We start from the raw sequence: 9,627 nt of genomic DNA, 5'->3' as shown, positions 1-9,627 counted from the left end.
TTTTTTGGTTTTTTTTTGCGCTAATGTATTTATTACACCTGTTTTTATAGCTTTACTAAACTGATATTTTATTTGTAACAATTGTTTTATATAAAATGAAAAAAAGCTATATAAAAAGTAGTGATGAAATTTCTGTCTCTGACTTTGATCTTCTTTGAAAATCCGTTGACGTTACTGTTGCTGGAAGTTATCCATCCTGTTTGTTTACAGTGCTATTGATGGTGTTGTTTGTGGAATGTGTATATTGGTTTATGAATTTCTTCTATGTGTTATGTTAACGGTTCACAATGTTCATGATGATATACGTGTTCAGTATGTACGTTATTATCTTACATACGTGTTCAGTATGTACGATAATAACGTGCGTGGACGAGTTGGATGTGTGATTTGTTGACGATTTTGTAGTATAATAGTTAATAATACCGATATTTTGAGTTCGTACTAAATTCTGGAATCCCCTAGTTAATAACCATGAATTTTTGCTGTAAATTATTATCAAAGATTGAGCAGTGAGCGGCGAGAAAAATAAAATTAAAAAAACATCGCTTAATTTCAACAAATCTTAACTATTTTTTTTTTAAATGAGTATTTTACTTCCGATTTTTGTTTGATAGACATACTGTACATTGGTGTCTTTATATATGCCTACTGCTATATTATGGTGATCAGAGTGCATGTTCTAAACGTTGATGTGTACCCGAGTATTTCAAAAAATAGAAGATATAGATAGCATGTCGGGGTTTTTACGTACTAACGGAAATCATAAATATGTCGAGTTGTTAATAATACGATACTGCACTCAACAGTTCACATCGCGCAACAGTGTCAATGCTTATTACTAGATTCTCATTTATTACAAATAACGTATGCTGATTGGATAATATGAACGCGTTTTTGCGAGTACATTGAAAACAGGTGATCATTTAAAGTACTTTAATTTACTGCTTTGCAGGTAGAATGCAAAGCTAAAGTGCAACTGTCGAAGTCTGTTAACTATTCCTCAAAATAGAGAGGTCAACGTTAAAGTTACGACTAATGGTTAAAGCTTGGTTCACGCTAAAGCCGGGCACTCACTGCGACGAATCCAACTCCGCTGCCTGTTGTGAGCGCTAGACTACGAGATGCCGTTTGCTGATTTTCGGTGGCAGTTTGAAAATCGTCATAAAGCCTATTTCCACTAGGCGAATTTTATTCGCGCGAATCGTCGCATCGGTACGCTTCCTGAGCTCTGATTGGTTGCGCATCTTTTCTCTTCGCAAAAGTAGAAACAGTTCGAACCACAAATTTCGCTAAAGCGAAAAACTCCGATAGAAATGTAAATGCGCATGCGTGCTAACCGACGCTTTTGATTCGCGCGAATAAATTCGCCTGGTGGAGCCTTATGCCTAGTTCAGACGAGGTGGATAAACCCAGCTCAACTCACCGGGTTTATCCACCTGCCAGTCTGAACTAGGTGGCTTATCTCAAGCCGGGCTGTGTTCCTATAGTAACTAGGCCTGGCGCGCCACCGTGTTTAACTTTTCTATGCCGGGCTTTAATCGTTGCGGGGGGTCTTGCATTGACTTCGGGTGACGAAATGACCAATCAGCATTCAATTACGGCTACGTTCAGACTTGGAGATAAGTCAGACTTGAGTTAAGTCCGGCTCAACGTTAAGCCCGGCTTAACTTTGCCGGGCGTTCAGACTAGCGGGTTTAGCCAGGCGAGAATTTGCTAGAAAGGCGAGAAAGTATAAACCGTAACCATGAAACGTGTTTCAAAACATTGCTCGCGAAACGTACGCTCACTCACAGCGTACCGTACGTAATGGAATGCTGATTGGTCATTTCAGAACTTGAATGATTTAGTGGAAAGCATATATCAGCGTTCTCCGGACACCAATGTAATTTTGTCAAGCGTTTGCCTCAGAACCGACGATAAATTCCATCAAACAAGAGTGAACAAAATGAATTCTTTTATTCGTAATTTAGCCACTTCTAAAGGATGTCTCCTGGTAGATCACGACAAGGAGTTTTATGATTGCCGGGGCTGCTAACGCTTCCCTGTTAAATGCAGGCGGGCTCCACCTTAATAGAGATAGCACGCGACAACTCTTGATGAACGTCATCAATGCAGTGCACAAGGTTTTAAACCAAAAGATCATACAAAAAGGAGAAGCATCAAAAGGCACACAGCACAAGCACAAGTCCCATCTTCAATTAAACGAAACCCGCAACCGCGTACCTTTGATAGATGGCAACGGCAATTCCAGTCTGAACCTCTGCACTCGCGCTGTCATACATGTGGACTTCAAAATCACCTTACTAAAGACTGCTTCCACAGTAACCCTGTGAGATGTAACGGGTGCCATGAATATGGACATAAAGCTTATAATGGCTCCCGACCATTTTTGTGCCGAATGCCGTCACAAGAGCAGTTCAGCCATCAAGAATGGAGCCAAAACACTAGCCAAAACGTGCGTTCTAGATAGGATTCAGCCAAAATGTAAACCTAAGCAATGCAGAAGATTTTGGGTTTGTTGAAAATGTTAATGTAAATTCTAATAATTTTTATGACCATACTACTACCTGTTTTGTAAACTCATCAACAACCAAGATACAAAATCCTACTGTAATCAGAAAGTCTAGACGACATAGACGGGGGCATGGTAATAGAGGTAAAAAACATAAGGCTAATGACCAAAATTCCTTACTTAACATTGCATTTAATAATGTTAATAGGCTGCGCCCTAAATTGCAAGAAATATCAAAATTCTTAAATGATTGTAAAATACATGTTTTTGGGGTTGCTGAATCATTTCTGAGGGAAAATGATATAACTGATATCAGCGGTTTCCGTTGGATTGGTAAAAACAGGAAAAACAAGGGGGTGGGGGCGTGGGGGTATTGGCGCACTTATTTTAAATTCTGTTGTTATTCTTGATGATGATATTTTTTATTCAATGTCTGATCTGTATGAACGATTGTGGTTTAAAATTCGTCTCGATGATAAAAATGTATTGTTTATTGCTATTGCATATTTCCCAGTCGAGGGTTCTGATAGCGATCTGACAGATTATGCAATCAACTTCTTTTTGAAATTTTTGCGCATCCAAACTGAACACGAAGATCCCCAAATTTTAATTATGTCAGATATGAATGCCAGAATTGGAGGGGAAATATGTAATGGTAATCCTGTCCTTAACTCCAATGGAGAACGTTTATTAGATTTTCGGGACAATTCAAACTTAAACATTTTGAATTGTAGCAATCTATGTATTGGAAAATTTACTTGGTTTAGATGTAATTCACAGAGTACCATCGATTACATGTTATGCACTGACAATATGCTCAGTTGTGTTAAAGAATATATTGCTGATGATGATAGGATTATGGGACTTGAAAGTGACCACAATGTCCTCCTCCTTAAACTGTGTATTAATCACAATGCCATTACTAGTAAGAATTTTCGTCATTCCAGTAAAATGCACTGGAATATAAAGAAGAATCAAGATTTTACTATTTTCATGAGAAAATACGTACAATGTTTAGTGAATGGGATGCAAATTCTTTTGATGATGTTTAATTGCCTATGGGATTCATGGAAAAACAATCTTATTGCAGCGGCAACAGAGGGTATTGGCTTAAAAACAATTAATAACAACCGTAAACATAACGGTTGGTTTGATAAGAGCATAAATGAGGCAATCCAAGATAGGAGGAAGGCAGCACTCCTTTATCGTAAATGGGCCAAGGGTCATGACTCTAAAAATAATGGGGATAATTTATGGAAATCATACCAAGATAAGCGAGCACAGGATAAGAAACTTGTTAAAGCCAAAATTACTGAAAAATGCATGTAAATAAATCTATTGAATTAGCAAATAAAGGGGGCCGAAATTGTCGCGATTTTTGGAATGTCCTAAAAGGTAGTAATAGCAATAAATATGTCTGCTGCTTGAAGGCACCAGGTTCCAACAATATAACCTCTGATAGAAAGGAAATTAATAAAAAAGCTCTTGATCATTGGAAAACTCTTGGTCAAATTAATATAAATACTCCTGGTAAAACCGATGAACATACTAATAAAAATTAAAACTACTATTACTTCTATTAGAGCCACGTATAATGACTTTCATGTTAACCATGGATGTCTTTCTGATATTGAAATTAATTTTGATATTGTTAGCTATTCTACAAACTAAAATTAATAAGTCACCTAGTATAGATATGATTTCAAATGAAAGTTTGAAAAATGGTGGAAACTGCTTGACCATGTCAATTCTCTCATTATTTAAAAGAATAATTGCTCTTGAAAAAAATCCCTAATGATTTGAACAAAGGTATTATTGTTCCAATATTTAAAAAGGGTGACCGCAGGGATCTGAATAATTACAGAGGGATTTCTCTTACTCCATGTATTTCTAAAATATTTAGTCGAATCATCTCAAACAGTATTTCTAATTTTTCTCAAAGAAAAAAATGTTTTATCAGAGGTCCAAGGTGGGTTTAGGCCATCACGTAGATGTGAGGACCATATATTCACCCTCAAAAGCATAGCTTCGTATCGTCTCATTGAGCGAAAAAAAAAACCTTCTTAGCCTTCTTGGATCTTAAGAAGGCCTTTGATACGGTTTGGAGGGAGGGAATGTTAATGGCTGCATGGGATATTGGAATTAGGGGTCGCTTATGGAAGATTATTGACAGTTTTTACTGTGATGTACAAGGAAAAGTTAGATTTGGGTATATTGAGACTGACAATTTTGATATTAATGAGGGAGTCAAGCAGGGTTGGGTTTTATCTCCAATTTTGTTTTGTATTTTCATGAATGAATTCACCATTTTGCTTAAAAAACATTATTTAGGTGTTCGTATATACAATGTATGCTTGGGAAGCCTTTTCTGGGCAGATGATGTTGTGTTATTGGCAAATGACGAAAATGAACTGAATGAGATGCTTAATTTAGCTTCTACATTTGCGAAGACATGCAAGCTAAATTTTAATCACGAAAAAACAAAAATTCTTATTGTTGAGCAGCGTATTGACAATAATAGGCAGTGGAAGTTGGGTGAAAACTATATTTCAGGGGTTGAATCATATAAATACCTTGGTACCCATATCTCAAGAAGCATTTCAGACCATTTTCATATTGACCAAACTATCATTAATGGAAATAAAATCATCGCCTACATTAAATCAATTATAGATCGTTTGATAATTTTAATAGAGTTTATTATGGCAACATACTTTGGAAAACCATTGCTCTTCCAAGTATTAACTATGCTTGTTCCGTGTGGATTAGCAAAAGCCAAAAGGACATTGACAAAATTGAGTCTCTCCAACTTCAAATGGCGCGATATATCCTTAAACCATCCAGAAACACACCAAAAGAAGCTTTATATGGGGACCTAGGTTGGGTGCCAGTAAAAGTAAATCAAGGCATACTTAGTGCTAAATACATTAATCATGTAATGAATTTAGATAAGCAGAGATGGCCAAACTTTATGCTTAATACATCCCTTAATCTAAATTGTTTTGCTGAGCCACGCTATAAACTGCTCTCTAGTTTCATTAAGACTTGTACTGATATAAGGTTGGAAATTGGTTCAATCTTTGAAAATTCATGCCTTAGAGTTGCATCCAATATGTGTTGGGTTAACGATTTCAAAGAGTTAATTCTTAATTCATATGTTTCAAAATTCAAAATGAGGTCAAATACTCTTCCATTAGGACATAGGACCTGTAAATGGGTACCCAATAGTGATGGCACTTGCCAATTGTGTAATAATGGTGTTGAAGATATAAAACATTTTTTATTCACATGTAATCAACTAAACACCATTAGAATTAAAGAATATCATGTTTTAGAAAATAAGCTAGTTCTGATTGCCTAAATGTATGGGAGTATTTTATCACCAGTGACCTTTGTACTAAATTGAGTATTGTTCTTGGGGTAAAGGTGCATTGTGACTATATTTCTGATGTTCATGATATTTTTGATAAATTTTGCAAATCTTATGTTAAGAGAGCATGGAAGCTTAGGAATGATTTATTCAGCTCTTAAGGTGCTAGTTGTTTAGGGACTGTCTACCTATTTCAGTTCACAAGAGTTCAAAATATTCTGAAGTGGGATGAGAGGAAGGGTTTGCTCTGTTGCGGACGATGGTTTCCGGGTGACAAAATCATTACTCTAGGGAGGGGAAAGAAGATCTTGTGTAAGAGTATGTTTTGTGTTCTTGTGACGGTTATAAAGACAATGCATGGCTCCTACTGTAAGGTACTGTGTTTCATTGTTGTTAGCTGTTTTGAAACTTTTTAACACTTTGTACAGCTGTAGTGACAGGTCTCTCTTTTGTAGTAGTTGTGCGGGACTGCGTTCTTGGTTGTAACAGCCCTGTTGCGATCAGGTTGTTGGCTAGTGGGTGTCTCTGGTGGGCGTTCCGTTTTCCGTACTACTGCAGGAGAGAGACGTGTCATCTAGAGACTGATGTTTATCTTGTCATAGAGAAAATAGAAATATTTTCTCTTTTAGTTTTTGCTAATTTGATTATCTTGTTGTTTTGATTTCTTTCTTTTTGATTGTAATTTTTATATTTTTTCTTGTTGTTAGGATGCACCACCCCTGTGGTTTAGTGCCACTGATTCAAAAGTGAATATCCAAATAAATTATTATTATTATTATTATTATTATTATTATTATTATTATTATTATTATTATTATTATTATTATTATTATTATTATTATTATTATTATTATTATTGTTATTATTACTATTACTATTATTATTATTATTGTTATTATTATTATTGTTATAATTATTATTATTATTATTATGCAAATTCCCGCCTGGCTAAACCCGCTAGTCTGAACGCCCGGCAAAGTTAAGCCGGGCTTAACGTTGAGCCGGGCTTAACTCAAGCCTGGCTTATCTCCAAGTCTGAACGTAGCCATAAGCTTGTTTTCCATTTGCGAATTTATTCGCGCGAGTCGAAGTTCATGAGCATGCGCATTTACATTTCTATCCGAGTTTTCGTTTCAGCGAAATCGGTAGTTCGAACTGTTTCTACTTTCAAGACATAGAGTTTATTACGGTCCAAAAATGCTAAAAACTATTTCATGCTCATTATTTTCCACAGCTCTTTATTGCCTGATTTCAGAGAAATGTGTGTGGGCCTATAACGATGTGTAATTGTCAAGGTTACTGATTAGAATAATGACTTTAGAATATTTTTTTCATGGAACTCTATCAACCCGACACTATCGAATAAGTACGTTACGGTGTCATGTTAATTTACGTGTAACACATAACGAATGTGATCCATTGATTTGGCATTCGTGAAACGTAAGACAATATCAATGTGGATGCCGGGTATAATACTGTAGTCCCCTTGGTATATCAATGTGTGTTGGCTTTGCAGCACACGTATGTGCTAGTACTTATGTATTAGCACATTGGATAATATCTGTCAATGTTAATTAGGTCTTCATAATAGAAACAGATCGACAATGGCGTAAAGACAAAACATAGGCCTATTCGTCTACACTATCCTCACTCAAAAGTCGATAATAATCTAGCGCCCTCACTCAGGTTTAATAAGTAGGCTTAACTTTACTTGGATGACAGCGACTCCAGAGAGACTGTTCCCACCATCTTTATCATTACCATTATCATCATTTATCACCATTACGACCATCAACACTACCAGTATGATGATGATTATTATCATCACCATTTTGATCATCATCATCATCATCATCATCATCATCATCATCAACAACAACAACAACAACAATATCATTATCATTATCATATCATTATATCATTACATTATCATTATCACTATCTTTATCGTAATATTATCGTTACCATTGTATTCTTTGTTGATCTAACCATAAAAGTAAGACTAATTTTTTATCTTTTACATTTATTATTTATACTTGTATTCCATAAAATAGTGAACAGCTTAGCTCAGTCGGCTAAACTGGTGGTAGCCACTGTACTATGTGTGCGCTGAACCGTGGAGAACCGGTTCAATTCCCATCGCTGCTCTCCTTGTGTTTGGAGGGCTTGAATGCAAGTTATGATAGCGCACCGTCTTTCGGATAAGACGTACAAGACGTTGGTCCCGTGTGCATTATGGCCATGTGCACGTTAAGAACGTAGTACACTCTTCGGAAAAGAGTAGGGGATTTGTCTCCCTGTGTACTGCCCAGTCACCACCAGAAGAACCCCGCTGGAAATAAGTCTTCTTCAGATTTTCGTGGGTTATCCTTGGTGTTTACACAGAATATATCCAATCCAATTCAGATTAATAACCTAATATCAATTATTTATAACAATGACAATGATACTATTGCTATTTCGATGTGAGTTTGCGTCAGGGAAATATCATGAGTGATGTTTTACCCTACCAACTATTGCTATTAATGAAATTACCATGTATAGTATATCATTAATTAGGCCTACATTTAATTATTATCAATTCACTGCGGTTTTCTGTAAACATGTCTTTGTTTATTAGTGATTCATAAAGTAAACAGATTCATCATGCGCATAATAATCTCATGATACCCTGTCGTATGCATGTCGTACATCTTACCAACGACGGAAATTTGCTGAAATGGAAAACTAAGCAAACACACATTTGAGTGACTGACTACACACCATTCACGACGACTAACAAACGCTAAGCTCTGTGCCAATTGTCAAATTTCCTTTAACAAAAAGCTGTTGTATGCCCATATATAGTCATGATGTGCCTATATATGGTGATAATGTGATGTCATCATGACCATATTTAGGCATGTCGTCGCAGTTTTTGTCAAATAAACTTATAGTCATGGACAGGGCTTTAGGCTGTCATTTTCTTTACCAAGACATCCAGAGGTGACGGAACTACTGTTGCTGCTGCTGCTGTTGTTGTTGTTATTGTTATTGTTGCTGTTGTCGTTGTTGTTCTTATGATGATGTTGTTAATGATGATATAATGATGATGATAAAGATAATGATGATAACAATAGTTTATAATTTCAATTGCAATTGTAAGCTTAATAATATTAAGAATGATTTTGTGAAATTAGCTACAATATTTTGAGTTAGGCCTATTCCGATAATGTTTTGATGGAATGATACCTTAAATGATATTTGAGTGTAACGTCAAATAGGATGTAATAAAATATTCAGGAATACTCAAACATAAGCCGGATGTTTAGTTGCGTCAGACTAACTCGTCAGTGTGTGTGTATACTACTACTACTAACTAAATCCTTTCCGAGCCACTAGGGCTCATATGGCTGGAGCTTATCCCCAGTTTCTGTAGTGTGAAGCGGATGAGAGTTGTCCCCCTGGACGGGACACCAGTCCATCGCAGGTTAATCCCCAGCAGTTTGCTGGTACCCATTGATACAGCTGGGTGGACTGAAACAATGTAGCTAAAGTGCCTTGCCCAAGGACACCAGCGAATCTGCACAGCGGAGACTCGAAACCCCGACCTTACGATTGAAAGCCCAAACCTTAACCGCTGCGCCAAACTGCGTCAGTGTGTATACCTTGATGTATTTCCTTTCATTTCTCTCTTTATTTCGGAATTCATATCCATATCATATATATAAATATACATAAATACAGGACTCTATCAGGCTGCACG

At 36.4% G+C, this 9,627-nt stretch overlaps 1 protein-coding gene across 1 annotated transcript in view; it reads left to right on the top strand.

The window, feature by feature from the left end:
* Positions 1-6,080: 6,080 nt before the first annotated feature.
* The window catches only part of LOC117110503 (adenylate cyclase type 8-like), a 43,912-nt gene continuing 40,365 nt past the window's right edge, over positions 6,081-9,627 (top strand). Inside the window, exon 1 of the mRNA XM_033253236.1 lies at positions 6,081-6,256. The gene's annotated coding sequence lies outside the window, so the exon portion shown is untranslated. The remainder of the gene's footprint in view (positions 6,257-9,627) is intronic.

The sequence above is a fragment of the Anneissia japonica genome, unplaced genomic scaffold (genome assembly GCF_011630105.1).
Source record: "Anneissia japonica isolate Jap-2015-1 unplaced genomic scaffold, ASM1163010v1 scaffold3040_len1308831_cov196, whole genome shotgun sequence".
Lineage (NCBI taxonomy): Eukaryota > Metazoa > Echinodermata > Crinoidea > Comatulida > Comatulidae > Anneissia > Anneissia japonica.
This window is presented reverse-complemented; position numbering and strand designations above follow the sequence as displayed.